Raw genomic sequence first — 16,794 nt, 5'->3', positions numbered from 1 at the left:
TTCCAAAGTTTTTCATGCTTCCATCCGTTAGCTAAATGTGACAGCTCAGCTTTTTGGGTCCACGTGTATTACAGCAATCACCTATCCACAGGCTTTAAGATCATATTTCCTCATCAAAGGCAAATGTCCTTCATTCTCCCTTCTAAGCTTACAGTTGAGATAGATTCTCAAATGCACTGAGGCAATTCCTCCCACTGGGCTAGCGTTACAGTAGGTGGGGTCAGCAGTACAAACAGGGTTGCTTGATGTGAGTTTGTAAGAAGCCAGCACCTTCAACAGCCTTTGGTCTTTTGGACCAGTGTCTGAAAAGCCAGTCTTGGGTTTAGAGTCATTTGTTTCAAGGAGTTAACAGCATTTATAAATCCAATACGCCAGAGAGGGCAACACTTGAAGCTATTTCACTTTATTGCACATCAGGCCATTCAAAGCTTTTAGAGTTGTAGCCGCATGCACAGAAATCCACATCTGGGTAAAACGAAAAAAATGAAAGGTAAGAATAAGTAGAGAGGGCCCACCTTGAGCATCCAACTTGAATCAAGTGCTTATGGATTGTTTGTTCGCTCCAATTTTTTTTGTCAGCTATCTTTTGTAATGCTCCTAGTTCCGTGATGTAATTTTAGTGAAATCAAATTTGAATAGCCCAAAGTTATATAATTAATGACATTCACTTTCAATTACAATCCCTAATTGATCCCAGCCTGCTCAGAGGACCCCTGGTGGCAGGCAGTCACACTGCAATTTGGGCAGGTAGAGGTCCTGCCAGCTTGCTTAATTTGTTTGGCCAGCTAGTTAAGTTTAAAATAAAATATCACTTTATAATCTTAGGCAGGCAATACCTCAAAGATATGCAGGTCACATTTCCATATGGACCCCCATCTTGACGTGATGGAGTGAAAATGAAGAATTTGAGAGGAGGTTGCATAGGGAGATGCTCATTAGGTACAGTGCAGGGAAGAAGGCGCTCTATCAATGGATGTATATAGAAAAAAGATTTCAGAGGATTAGGAGATGACTGTTAGCTCATACTTTTGTGTTAGACCACTTTTTTGGCCACATTACAGTTATTTCTGATATTCAGTCAACTTTGTTTGTAGCACTTCTTTTCTTGAAAAGTAATTCTAAATTTTCCAAGCCGTAAATGCTAGGTCACAGGCCCTACATGCATTTATAAATGTGGGAGGAATTACCAGCAGGTCTAGGAAGCTATTCAGGGAACTGGTTCTCAAAGTAAGATTCCCAGACCAGCAGGAACTGGATCACTGGGAAACTTATTAGAAATGCTAACTTTTGGACCCCATTCTAGACTTACTGAATCAGAAACTCTGGGGATGGGAAGAAGAAGTCTTCATTTTCACAAATTTTCCTGTTGATTCTGATGCATGCTAAGGGTGGATGTAAAGCCAGGAATCAAACAAAAATATAAGAGTCCAGAGTTCTTGTTCTGGACCACCAAAACTCAAGGACTTGTGAGGTATCATCTCCCAAAGGGGAGCTACAGCAAACAGCTTTCCAAAACCCAAGTGGTTAAAAGGAAACATTATTCCAAAGTTAAACAGTAGATTAACAAGCTATAGCAAACATAGAGGAAATAGCTTCCCTCCAAATCTACTCCCATAAAAAGCGAGTTATTTAAAAACTCCACAACTTAAGATACCTGGAAATACAACTTCTGTTCCTACTGCTGTATCCTTTACATACAATCATGTGTGTGGTTCTGAACAATTCTGCTCATATTCTTCACCTTGGTCCATGGAAGGGCACTTTCCTTTTCGTTGCCCTTGTACATAGGGATGTGATGGAAAAAGCTATAATTTACCTCAGTGCTTTCAAATCTGCTCTCCTCCCTTTACAAAGCCCTCAGTGTGCTCCTCCTCAGTGCTCCAGACCCAGGCATTGGCTTGGTATATAAGTAAGACAAAAGGGGATTGAGGATGGGAAGGAAGAGAAAGAGAACCAACATTGACAAAAATGAACTGGGGTGGGTAATGAAGATTGTGAAAGAAAAAAAAAAAAGATAGAAAAAACTGAGATAGAAAAGAAAGGAGAGAAAGAGAATGAGAGAAAGAGAAGCCAGGAGTAAGGACCCCGAGGCAAGAGTAGGGAGGGTGGAAGAGACAGGAACACTCAGCAGCTGTTTGGAATAGACTGCATGCACCATCCATTCTGAGTGGACTCTTTCCTGTGTTCGTCAGCCGTCTGCAATGTGGTGATTAATCATTCATGTCAGAATCCCTAATCCTATTCAATGGAAAACAAATGCCATGGCACCCAGCCCTTTGCTTATCCCATGCACTTCACATGCTTGCCTGGGCGAGGCTGTCTGTGACAAAAATGGTGTTCTGGGGACCCTCAATGCAAATTCTGGGCAACTCCACACATTGAAGATGTCCTATGATCTCAAGGGCCTTGACTTTTATGGGAAGAATAGAAATTCACTATCAATAAAGGTCAAGTTGTGCTAGTTAAGCAAACAATCAACGTTCATTTAATTCTCTTTTAAAGAGAAAAATAGCCTCCGTTATTTATAAAGCTCCTTCCTCCAAGGAACACAGAGCAACTCACACCAGTTACTTCATCAGTCCTCCTGGCATTGCTTTGTGGAAGGGGTTAGCTCTGTTGTCTCATTTTGCAAATTCTTTCTAAGGTTGTGCAATCTTTTGTCCTATCCATTTCAGTCTTCTTGCTTCACTTTCTTCATCGCTTTTTTCCTTTATCCATATGAACTTTTCAATGGAAGAAAGAGTCTAGAAAAATAATTTGCCCTAAATGGCATTAATACAGACTGCCTTGGATATTGCCATTTGCACTGTGAAAATAGAATAGGATTGAAGTATTCAGGCTCTAGAATCAGAAAAGCTAAACTTCAAATCCTAGCTCTCCACCTGAGTAGCATTATCGCTCATGACACATGGCTTTACATCCATAAACGTCCATTTCCTCATGTGCTAAGGCCGGGATACAGGTAAGATGTAAATGAAATGATGCATGTAAACAGCATGAAATAGAAAAGGTGCTCAATAGCTGTTGGCTTTTTTATCTCATAAGTCAGAGAACTGAGTCTTTTCACTATCGCTGGTTCACCATTTTTTGAGGAAGAGCCTGAGCAGGTAGAACTGTTCTTAGGAAAGGGCATTACTTTTTAGCACTTAACTGCAAAGCAAAGTTTCTAGTGTGTCCACTAAGCAGTCCTAAGACCTTTAGTGCCTGTAAGAACTAAAAAGACACTGCTGCTCCCAACCTCACTCATCTCTAATTCAACACAAAATAAGAGTGAGGAACTTCATCAGTATTCTGTTTTTTTTTCTCATAAGGACTACTATGTTTTCAAAATGTGTAAATTTTTCCTAAAACTTTCCTCTCATTTTTTGTGGTATCTTCTTTTCTGGTCCCTTAAGTATGTGTGTAGGCTGGCTACAACACATGGCTGTATCTCAAGATAAGTAAAAGCTTGAACTTGGTTATAACTGGGTTCTTTAAATACCTTTACTTATTGAAGATGTATTATGAGTCAGGTCCATGTATGAGTTTACATTACTGGACTTATTTAAGCTTCACTTTAACAGCAACCTTACATGATGAGTGTTACTATCTCTGTTTTTCAGGGAGGAAAGAGATCCTCAGGAAGTTAAGTGGCTTACTCAAGATCACAGAGTAAAATTAATAAACCCTATAACCTATCTCACACGGAGAAATAAGGAAAGAAGCTGATGAGCCAAGTATATAGGAAGCTCAAGACAATCCAGTTGAGAAACTAGGATTCTTTGGTCCAAGTTCATTAACAGAAAGGGAAACCCAGACAAGAAGTTATAACACTGAGCCATTTGGCACACTCATATAGGGACATTCTTTGATGTGCTTTCTTGTACTCCATGTTCATGAGAGTATAAGGTTGTGTGATGAGGCATTGAGATAAAAAGAGAAAAGGAGGGTTGGAGAGTATCTATATGGGTGCCCAAAAAATATTTATTAGATGGACATATGGATGAAAAAACAGCCTTTTGGGGAGAAGATACTCTCTGGGGCCTGGGAATCATCAGAGGCCCCAGGACATCTGGTTTGGGGATTGTACCAGAGAGGGCAAGGGAGAGATTGTGAAAGACCAGAGGAAATTACAGGGATGGTATTGCAGCATTTTTTTTTTAACACATTCATGATTTAGACCAGAGGAAATTACAGGGATGGTATTGCAGCATTTTTTTTTAACACATTCATGATTTAATTTAATTAATTTATTTATGTTTTGGCCGCACCATGCGGCTTGTGGGATCTTAGTTCCCCGACCAGGGATCAAACTCAGGCCCATGGCAGCGAAAACACTGAATCTTAACCACTGGACCGCCAGGGAATTCCCAATTGCAGCCTTTATATATATATATATATATATATATAAAATGCTTGTCCCCTAGCTCTCTCTTTATATTCTGGGAGAAGTGTGAAATCACAGATAAACACTGACTTTAATTAATATTCATATAAAATATGTTTTATTAAAACCAATACATATTTAATGACATAGAATGCAAAATTCAGATCAATTATAAAGCTAAAACATATATCCCTTTCTTCAAAAGGCCCCAGATTTGGGGAGGGGTGGACCATCTTAGAATAGTTCAGTGGAAAATGTTGAGAGATAATGGATCAAAATAAGAAAAAGTGAAAAGCAAAGATAAAAAAAAATAAATCCACAATCGATCAAAGTAGTGACAGATTATACTTTACCTAATGGGGAGAGAAGCTCATAATCTTAATTTTATTGTTATTCTTTCTCTCAAATGAATGACTACAAGCAGGGTCACTCCATGAAATATAAAGAGACTAAATGGGACAACTAAGAGGGCCCTAAAGCAGAATCTCAATAAATATGTCCAAGAGGAGAGAACATTTAACATAATGCTAGTCCAGAGTTGTAATTCAAGAAATGTGTTGAATTAGTTGTAAAAAGAGGCAAGATGCAGTGAGAGGTCTGGCATGAAGAAATGTACAATGCTTCTTCAAAATTCCCCAGCCCCTAAAAGGATGCTGTGAAGGACAAGTATTCTATTTTCTCAACAGATAGTTCCATAGTCAGTGTACCATAGGGAGAGAATTCTGGGCTGGATAGAATATGGATCTCAGAGTGGCATTTCTTATATGTTTATGTTGTTCAGAGTCCTGTGACGAAGCAGTGGAACTCTTGCTGATAAAGAGCTGTCAATGGGGTTGATCAGGAGGAAAGTAGGTCTTTGATGATCACCCACAGTGACCCCTCCTTGTTTGTCAAGGACTTTTCTATCAACAGAGAGCACATGCTAGATGGCCCATATACCCAGGTGGTGCAGAGGAGATTCAAGTATCAGATGCTCTATGGATTGAATGACTCTTCTAGTCCCTTCTGTCCATACTTCTAAGAATGCTTGTCATTCAGTGGGTTAGAATTAAATTCCCAGACATCTCTTTTTGTGGTTTGATCTTAATTCATCATTTTGTTTAACATTAGATCCTAGGATATATAAGCCAGGTCTTTACTCTTACTCTAAGGACAAGAAAACGCCATGCTTGTTGCGGGTTTGTTTGCCAGTATAAGGTGAATTCTGCTCCTTTCCTCAGTCCCCCCTCAGCAGCCTAAAGGGATTCTGGGCGGTGAATTTATTCCTCTCAGAACTGCAGTTTGTCATCTCTGGGTGCTCTCTAAATCCATTTTTAATTCACTCCTGTGTCTCAGAAGGTGTGGCTACATGCCTAAAACGTCCTCCCACAGAGGAATGAACAAAGGCAATGAGCTCGGCCCTGATGGTATATGGCTGCTTGGTTCTGATTGTCAAGCATCTTCTTTGGGTTCCAAAGGATCTGGAAACTGAATGATAAGAAATCTAAACCATTTTAATTTTCCCTCCCATATTCCTGAAGGAGTTTAATCTCAAAGCATAGACACAGCAGAATTTCATCTCAATCTTCTCTTATAAGAAAATGTAATGGTTCTTATGTGAACATCTAAATTCCAGGAACATTTAGAATGGCAAAAATGGAGGCTCAGTAAACGTGTGAGATTGGTAAACTATAGTAGGTATAACCACTTGATTTTGGTATTTCATTCATTCCAGCTAAGTTCTCATGATCATTGTCTTACCAACACTTCTTATTAGTTTTATTCCATTGTCTATTGTCTCTCATCCAAATGATGAGAACTTCCTATTTCTTATACTAGTAATGTTCTTTCAAAGAGATAAACATTTAAATTTGACTAACCCTCCTATTTTTCCACTTTTAAGCAGAACTAATTAAAACTACGATGTTTGGCTTTTCTCTTGGTTTTCTGTATGGACACCAGAATGAAAAATGAATAAACATTCTCTGCAGTTATTTCTTTTCTCTGTGTTCACTGTGTAGTAACAAATGTGTATTAGTCACTGTGTCTGTAATATAATAATAGGGGATTCATTTCACTGTGACTCCAAAATTATTTATTGAATATCTACTATGTTCTAGGTATTTTGCTAGTGATAAATTAGTGAAAAGAGTTGACACAGTCCTTGCATTTACAAAACTAACAGATTAGTAAGGATCAGAGGTATGTAAATAGTGTAATAAATGTTACAATAAGGTCAAACCACAGAAGAGAAACATCTAATCCACACCTAGAGGTCCACTGAAGGTTTTTAAATGAAAGTTCCTGTCATGTAAATTGAAAAGGGAAGAAGGATGGTAAAGAGAAAGAGCAGAAGTAAATTAGGGAGGAGGGTGGAAAGGAAGGAGGGAAGAGTTACAGGCCTAGGGACCACTATGAACAAACACCCAGAATCAAGGGAGAACATCTATAAGGCCACATCACTGAGGGTGAAGGGAATGGCAAGATATAAAACTGAATAAATAATCAAATGACAAATCAAGGAATACCTTTTAAGTCATCTTAATGGCTTTATAGAACCACTGAAGTTTGAAGCAGGGAAGCAGTATGACCAGATTTTCATTTTACAAGAAGCTTTCTAGCTACACATTGATATGGAATTAAAGGGTAATGAAAGTGAAGAATTTAGAAGGTTCGTGCAATCATCTGGATTGCAAGACAAAGGAAGTGGTAATGGGGCAGGAGAAAAGTGGTTAAATTCTAGAATTGTTAAGTAGAATTGCAAGACTTGGCAATTAGATGCATGTTTGTGGGAGAGAGAGGAACCAAGGATGTGCCCACATTGGTGGTTTGGGTACTTGGGTGGTTGGTTGATAGTGTTGGTCACTGAGATGTGGAAATGTTTATTATAATGCCTTTTCCCATTTAAAGGTGTTTCTCCAGAAAAGAAATACTGAAAATAGTAGTAAATACCTGTAGGCAATGGTCTCCACCTTTGCTGCATAATGAATTGCTGACAAGGTTTAAAAAAATATATATGAATTCTTGGATCCCACCCCCTGAGATTCTGATTTAATTGGTTGGGGTATAACCTAGGATATGGATATTTTAAAGACCCCCACTCCAGCTGATTCTAAAATACTGCCACTGTTGAGAGCTCCTGCTCTAAGGGGAAAGTAGGATCTGACACCAGGATGATAAGACAGCCTTAGCAATTGGAAGTCTTTGACTATCAGGTTTAATAGCATGAAGATAATTCCACAAGTCTGTTCAAAATTCAATGCAGCATTCTTCCCTAATCACTCCATTCTTCTCTCATACAGCAACAGACCTTTTTATGTTGTCAGTCTCCAAAACCTTCTGTCAATGGTAAAATTCACAAATTCAAAATCTCTGAATCATCTTTGAGTGTCTTCTTGCTTTATACTCGATCAGTCAACAAATCCCACTAGTTTTCTCTTCACAATGCACTCATGAACATTTTTTTTTATATTTCCCCAATTCTGCTATCCTAATGCTCCCACCTGGTTTATTATGAAATCCTGTTAATGGGAATCTCCCCTTTAAGCTTGCCCACCCACCCCTTGCCACTGCTACCTATTCCCATGCCATGATCTTTCTAAAGTATAATTTCCATCATGTCACTTTCCTGATCAATTTTCCTCTTAGCCTGATATTCATATCCTCTATAATCTACCTTTCCATGTTATTCTTTCACTAATCACTTTTGAAAACATTTGGCTTCAGTTAAACCGGCAGGGTCTATTCATTACTCACCTATGGAACGCTCCTTCTTCTTCTGCACTTTTGACATGTTTCTCATGTCTAAGGTGTTCTCCTCTCTCTTCTTCATCCAGTTCCAAACCATTCATTAAAGTCTGCTGAATACTCACCTTCTCAACATAGCCTTCCCTAATCATTCCAAAATATAATCTTCCCATGAACTCATAGCAATTATTGTTTATACCACTCATTTGGTACTTAAGGTTAAATACTTCTCTGAAATTTCTCTAATTTATGCTGCAATTTAATGTCTCATTTTCCCAAATAGCTTATAAGCTGTCCATAAGAGGATAAAACATGGTTCCTATAAAGTTCCTTGAACATAATAAGTATTCAAATTTATTATTTAAAAGAATGAATAAATGAATGACTAATGATCTGGTCTTCACATATCACAATGACTACGTGTCTTACTTTTGATACCGATGGAAAGCCCTGTCTTCATCTTCTTTTCTAGGCCAGGATTCCCTATGCTATAATCTTTGGAAGGTTGCTGTATTACCCCAGGTGCATTACCACAGTGCATGACTGTGACAGTCAAGTTCACACACCAAGTCCAAAGGATAATGCAGAGGAATCCACTACGTTTTCCTTCAATTTGCATTATCAGTCCACATTGATTCTACTTGAGCTGTACATTAGAGGATCCCTTCTCCGTGACCTCCTATCCTTCCCCTTTCTTCCCTCAAAGTACTTCTCTTTTTCTCGTATTTTTTTTTCTTGTTGTTTGTTAAGCATCTCTGCCTCCTTCACACTCACACCGTCTCAGGATCTGCTTTGACCTCCTAACAGCCTCTGGTCTAGGTTTTCCCTCAATGGATCTGGCAGGAAGTGAGGGAGACTCGGATCCTGTGCAGGCCATGGAGTGAAAGAGGGACTGAAAAGGGCCATTTCCCAGAGCAACCTTATGTGGCAAAAATGGGGTGTGTTATTGTGCTCAAGGAATGTCTGTCTCTTTTCTTGGACTTACAAAAACCTAATTTAATTACCTTAGTTTGGTAGGAGTCCGGATGCTAGAAACAGAGGGCAGGGGCAAGAGGTTGTGTCCCCAGAAGGGAGGAAAATGCAGAAGGAAAAAGTGGTTCTGTACTTGAGAAAGTGTTCTGAGCCACACTGACCACCATCTTCTGCTCCATGAGAAGCACAACATTCTCTTCTTAGTCGGCACAAAATAAAGTGTTTCTTAGGAAGGATGTCATAACTTTTTCCAAATTGTGTCTCTTTATTAATCCCAGAGACCATCTGGAACAACCTGCTGTGTAGACTAGTGCCAAGAATTATGAATGAGTCAGATATATAAAGGAGGCCATGAATATGTTCTCTATGGCTCAAAATGGTAAGCAATAAGTGAAAGCTCAATTTAAGGGGAAAAACTAAAATATGTAGATTTACAAAAATAGAATGGCTTCTCTCTCCATTGAGTGAATTTTCTGTGCTGGAGGTATAGGTCAGCCTAGAGTTGTCCATGTGGTGAGGCTGTCCCAGAATATGTTTAAGCAATGGATGAACAGCTGGACTCCATGGCTGGTAAGGTCTCTTTCAACACAGGGATTCTACGCATAGTGTAGTTAATGGAAGCTTCTGAGTTGTGGTAGAGAGAACCTGGGACTTGGCCATAGAAGACCCAGCCTCTAGTCTCAGCCTGAATCAGCTCCCCTATTCCTCATGTGTGAACCAACTGAGTTATAAGAGCCTGTCCACTGCGGACATTCTACCTTTGTGACCACCAAATTGTAAATAACATGAGGCAGTGACTATGTCACAGCATGAAAGACTCACAGTGCCCCTGAAAAAGATGTATTTCAATCCATTTAGTTTACAGATGAGAAAACTGAGGTTCAGAGAAGTTGAGTTTTATGTATCATTTTTGGTTCCCACAGTACTTAGTACATCATCGTTGCTATACATACATATAATGATTCACAAAAGATGGGCTTTATTTTCATGAGGATCAGATGGTTATTTGAAATCAGCCTGATATTTTTGGTTCCCGCACCCTCCCGGATCTCTTCTTCATATGCTCAGATAGCTGGCCCCTATGCCTTGCCCATATGGCAACATCTGATTGTGAGTCTGCTGTTGTGCTCAGCCAAGCATGGCTTGCGATGCCTGCAGCCACTCCTGCTGCAGTTCCCCAGCTCCCAAGTCTTCCTACAGACACCCAGGTGTTGGGGCCATCAATGGAGACATCTCCCCACCTTGCCTTGGCATGGCCCATACGTGGAGGAGGCCAGCAGCTACCCTACCACCTTCCCTCAAATCCCGCTTTCTGCCCTTTCACACCAGACCCCACATCCACAGGATAGACTCCTGTAAGAAGTACTAGCTTTGAAGTCAGAAAACATGAATGTCAATCCTGGTTCTGTCAGCAATAGTCTGCGTAGCTTTGGGCAGGTGACTAAAACTCAGGGAGATTCAAAGGAAAAAAAAAATGAAATAAAAGATTTGAAAATGCTTTATGTAATGAATGTTACATATATTTGTCTCTTATCCTTGTCCTTGTACTATTTTGCTCTGCTGTTTTGTTTTGTTTTGTTTCTTGACAACTAAATACTTCTCTATAGAGTTACGTGGAAATGGCCCTGACCTTGTCAGTTATTTAAGCTGCATGTCCTTGGGCAAGTACTTGATCTTTCTGAACATCGGTGTCTTCATTTTTAAGTGGGGTATTACCCTCTTGCCCTGCCTACATCAGAGCTGCTGTGAAAATCAAAGGAGATATTTTAAGTCACCATGCTTTGTAACTTAAAATTTAGAAAGTTTCATAAATGCATGATGATTACTTTTATTGCTCATTAATTTACCTTATAACCTTTCTACACCATGTAATCTCAACTCCATTTTCTGCATCTTAAATAAATTCCCTCCCTGATGCAAAAGATTCTTCTACTGCCAATAAGGAACTTTCTGTCCCACATAAGCACTTTCACAGAGAAGTGAATTAATCAATTTAAAAAGTGTGCAACAAATCCATCCATGTCTCCAAAACACATTCACACAATCCATGTTTGAGAAATGAACTTGCACTTACCAAGTATTACTTTATATATTTCTATTACAATCTCTTGTTTTGGAATATTTTCCCATTCATGTCTTCATCTGAGTCTCACTAAAAACCAAGGAGGTAGTGAAGGAATATGTAAACACACTGTGCAAAGAGGAACTGAGGCTTGTGGGAGAGATGGCTCCAGGTTACTTGGCAGGTAGACAGCTCTGAGAAAGCAAGATAGACTGGTGTAGAGAATGCTGGCTCTGAATTCAGAGATTTGTGTTCAGTCTTTCTCTTTTACTCATTCGCTATGTGAACTTGCACAAACAGCTTCTCTGGATTTTTTTGGTTTTGTTTCTGTTCCTAAACATGGAATCAACATACTTATTTCGTGGATTTGTCCTAAGATGGAAATTTGAAAATGATGTGAAATATTTATCACAATGCCTTCTGCACATAGTAAATGCTGAACAATTGTAATTATTCTTATTAATAAGAATCTAAGTGTTCCATTTTCAAAGATTTTTTTTCCATTCAGTGGGGTTCTGAATTTTTTTTTTTTTTTTTTTTACAATACAGGCATTTTTACCTCGTACATTGTTAGCTCTAAATTGTCTCCTGTACAGTAAAACTGGATTTCTTTACATTAGGTGAGAATTGACTATTTTGAATGACTATACAATCTGCCAGCCAAGAGTTCAGCTTTAGCTTTATAGCTACCTTTGTCTGGAAAACATTGTATAATTATCTGAACATTCCCTTTGTGCTTTTCTTTTATTATTTTATGAAAATGAGTAGGAAACAGAAAAATGAATGTGCTCATACTGGTAACAAGAAACACAGGTCCCATAAATTTACTGTAGTTGAGACAAAGATGGCAGTCCCTAGACAGTCTAGAATTGATGAATCTGTGTTGAGGCCTTAAGCTGATCAACTGGGCATATACTTTCAAAGGAAAAGAATAAAAGAATGAATAGGACCCTTGAAATACACCTTTTATATTTCCATATAGATAATAAGTATATTTTGGGATTATATTTATGCTGCTAATTTTCAGAGACCAGAAAAAATCGTTATAACCTTTAAGTCAATTGTTTGAATTTCTCATATTTGATTTCTATATGAGAAGGGTTAGAAAGTCAGTATCTAAGAAGATGGGGACCTGCTTCCAGAGAAGGCTAATATGTAAAAATGAATGGTCGTAATAATATTCTTCCCATAGAGTAGTTCTGTTCTAGTCTTCAGTTAAATGCAGAGAAAATCCAAAATTGCAAGATAACTTTTGTAAGAAAAAAAAAAGCAATACAAGCATTGCTTCCTGGTGCCAGAGGGTCTTAATAATATTACACTTGTGCAATCCTGCTAGTATATTGAGAGCATTTCTAAGAATGAACATGATCCTTGTCTCATCTACACTCAAGAAAGCAGGATACTGCTGGCTGGTATCTGCCCTGACAATAGATGGAACTGGAGATCTATTTCTTTGAGGCTCTGTAAGAAGTATCTATTGATACCTTTGTGCATTTCTGGATGACAGAAAACAACGTAGATTTTCCTTAATAGCCTTTGTCTCACTCATTTTTGAATAAAGATATTTAAGTTAGGTCACTAGGGAAGTTTGAAACCCAGGCCATGTTCCTTTAAACAAAATGACATTTCGTAGTAGAGAGGTTTTCATTGTCCCCTGCAGAAATGTATCTGATTTCAGAAAAGGATTGATTCAAATAAAAATGTGTTTGTATAAGAAAAATTATTTTCTGCTGAGAAAACACATAGTTTGGGGTAAATTTATAGTTCTGGTGAGGTCATTAATATCTGGTTGTCAAAAAGTATTGGTTTGAACAAACTATGTTGTAATAAAAATGCATTGTTTTGAAGAAATTTATTGGCCCCATGAAAACCTATTTGATTCAGAAAGATATGTTGATCTCAATGAAAAATCTATTTGTTTTAAGGGAGATAGCGCTGGGCTTTTGGCTCTTCTATGGGAAATTCTCTCTGTGACATTGATATTCACTTAGAAAAATGAAACATGGACATAATTAGTGGAAAGACTGTGAAGAGAGAGCAGAAGTTCCACTTAATCAATAATATTTAACACAGACATAATGAGCTTCCATCTTCTGAGCACATTGACAAACATTTGCCAATGAACCCTTCCAAACAGCCCAAAGAGGGGTGTGGTTGGCTGTGATTTTAGAGGATGAACACTCATTGTAAGAAAAGTATTACGAAGATGAAAAAAGAGCCATAAGTTGAACCCCAGACACAGTGATCCTCAAGCAAACTAATGATACATTAGAAACCCTCATAGAATGACCTCAGCCTACTCTCTGACCCTTCTCTCCTGTCACGGCCTATAATATAGAATAGGGTCTCAAAACACTTAAGAACCAAGTTGCCAGATCCTTTTCTCTCTGAAAAGTATATTCACTTTTGAAAGAGAGACATATGAGAATGGCATCATATTGGGTTTGCTCAGGGTGGGCAAAGTGGTCTGTGTCTTTTATCTGAAATAAAAATCTGTCTCTGAAACACTGGTGAAAAACACTGAATCCAAAAATCAGTTCTGATATCTTCAGCTATTTGCTTAAAGCAGGAGTTGACAACTTTTTCTGTTAAGGTTCAGATAATGAATATTTTAGGCTTCACAACCACTCAACTGAGACATAGTAGTGTAAAACCAACCATAGACAATAAGTAAATGAATGAGCATGCCTGTGATCCAATAAAACTTTATTTACACAAACAGACAGTAGACAAGATGAGGCCTACAGGCCTTAGTAGGCTTAAAGAATCAACTTCACTGCATCACTTACCAGAGTAACTGTGCAGAAATGTGCCATTAAGAAAGCTAGTATGCAGGGAGCAGATATGGATAACCTATGAAAAATGACACACTCACAATTCCCAAGAGATGCAGACTGATGCAGAGAGAATCCAAAGAGGACAATGTCTTGAAGGAGGAAGATTCTACATGGTATTCACAGTAGCTTCAAGGAATCAAATGTAATTCCAGAAGCCAGCCTCATTCCTTCATAATTAGTAAAAGTTTATTGTTTAACATTCCTTTCCCTCAGTACTTATCAACAATAAACAGTAGGAATAGGGTTTGGTTGTGAGCTTTCTTTCAGCAAAATTCTAGAGATAAGTACAAATTAAAGATTTTTTTTTTTATTCTAACAGAGGGCAGTTGCTGGGTATGATTATAGGTAGGTTATAGGAGCAGTGGAGCTCGTGGTCAGGTGTCCTTTGCTTTCAAATAGTTGCCTTGGTCCAATGTGGTTTTATTCAGGATTCCATGATGGTGAGTTAAACATTCTAGAAGTTCTCTGATAGTCGTGCTGGCTGAAGTCCTACAGGCAGAATGAGCAAAGCCATACCCAGAATGTGTGTTGATTTCAGTCAAGATAAATCAAGTTCATCCTTTCCTGGTGAAAGGAGTAAAATGTAGTCAACTTGCTACCAAGTGACTAGTTGTCCCCCTAGTTGTCCCCCAAGAGATGATGCTGTATGAAGGGCTAAGCATAATTCCTGTTGTTGTGAACTTGGACAATCACCAGTAGCAGTACCTACATCAGCCTTGGTAAGTGGGAGCCCATGCTCTTGATCAAGCATCACCTCCATTCCTGCCACCATGGCTTCTCCATTCATACACCTATTGTGCTACCACTGGGAAGACCAATGATACAGGCTGTCTGAGGTCAACCATCTGAATCATTCTGTCTATTTTTTATTTAGTGTCTCTTCCATGTCAAATGCTCTCTAGTGGCTGTTCATTTATGATTCAAAGATATTCACACTTCTTGTCCATTCCTATAGGCTTTCAATAAACCTCACGTGGCACCTTTTCTCACTACAGTTTCCTCTATCATCATAGGCTCTGCCAGTTCATATGACCCAAGCAACTAGACTTCTTGAATCACAGGATGGACATGCTACAAATCCTTTCTTAAGATTTTTGAAAATTTACTCTCTTGGTCTGAGGTGGAGGCAGTTTCAGAGGTTTTCATTTGATCTTCCCCACAATGACAGTTTAAATTCCATAGCAAAGGAACCAATGTCATAGTTCCAGTAAGTACCAAGTACATTTATTTCTATTGCACGTTCAAAAAATAAAAGAAGGGAAATGACTAACAGTGGATCTTCCACTGTAATTCAGTCTTGGGCAGGGACTACATTTATTTTCTGGTGCCCATATGTCCTAGCCTAAAGGAAAAGAGCATAACCATTCTTCAGGTTCCTAAGTATTAATGTGATCCTGGACCCTATGCCCAACAGTCCTCAAAATGTTTGAATATTCCCCAATGTATAATCTCCTAAGTAAATGGCCCTGGATCCTTGTTTTGTTGGTAGTACCATAGGAAGGACTGAGGGAATCATTATCTTATACCCTTGCCATGATGTTCCAGGATCCTTCTTGCTGGAGACCTTGCCTATCCTCCAGTCAGTGGATTCCTAGTTTGAATATTGCCTCAGATCTGGAAGTAAGGCAAGGGACTGTGAAATTTTATTGGTATATCTGACATCAAACCCCTCATTTTCCATGGTTTATATTATTTGTTTTTATAGATTTAACAACACTTTATTTCCCCCCCACTATAATTCTAAACTTGCCACTCCTTATGATAATTCCACCTGCATTGAGAACCATCCCATGTCCTCTATTAGTCTGAAATTTTGCAATTCCTTTTATATCAGGGGTTCTGTTCTGAAATGACATGTTCTTCCATCAACCTTGGCCTATAGAGGACACTTCTCCATGGTTCTGGTGTTTTTCTCATCAGCACATTCCTTACTACTTTGATAAACAGTGGGTTCTCCAAGTTGTAGATGAGCTGAGTCTTGAAGCATAGGTAGAAATGAGACACATAAATATTGCTGGGTATAGGACAGTCCAGGAAGAGGGGAGAGAAGCAAAAACAAAGACTGAAGAGTTGGGGGATTTCATAAGTCTTAGTGGAGTACATTACACTTGAAGGAGAGCTGTGAGTTCAAGGTAGATTTTGTGGATAAGGTTAGACCTGTAAGTTAGGCTTTTGGGTAAGGACTTGCTCTGTTGGTAGTAGGGAAAATAAAGCCAAAAGGGTTTGACAAAGGGCAAAGGGCAGAGACCATTCCCCATTGCCTGTGGTAGATGTGATATGAAAACCAGAGCAAGAAAATGGAAACTGGAGAGCAAGGGAGGAGAAGGTGGCAGTTGCCCAAGCACTCCTGACATGTGTAAGGTAAAAGTTTAATGTGCCTTGGGCACACAGAGCTGTCAGCTTTTTGACACGCAAATGAGCTGGTTCCACTCCAGCAGGTAATCATATTATCTGCTGGCCCTGGGTGATGAGGCTCCACCAGCAGCAACTCAGGCAAGGCTCTGATAATTCTCTCCAGGAACCAGACCTTTTTGTTTCTGTCGCAAAAGATTTTCACGAAGACTCTTGTCACAACTGTACTTGAGAGATGTAGGCATTTTACTTTGAGAATCCCTTGCTGGGTTGTGAAAAAGAATGACGCTGAGCTTAACAGAATTTATCTTTTGTTTCTTATTTTTCTCTAGCCTATCACATACTTGATATGAATATCCCATATGGATACTTAAGACACATCAAAAAGTCAGCTTTTGGGAATAGGAATATATTCTAAAATTACATAGACAAACTGGAGGAGGGAAGAGTTGGTAATAAAATATACTCTTATCTAATAT

Source organism: Balaenoptera physalus (assembly GCF_965194825.1).
Source record: "Balaenoptera physalus genome assembly, chromosome: 1".
Lineage (NCBI taxonomy): Eukaryota > Metazoa > Chordata > Mammalia > Artiodactyla > Balaenopteridae > Balaenoptera > Balaenoptera physalus.
Note: the sequence above shows the minus strand (reverse complement) of the source record.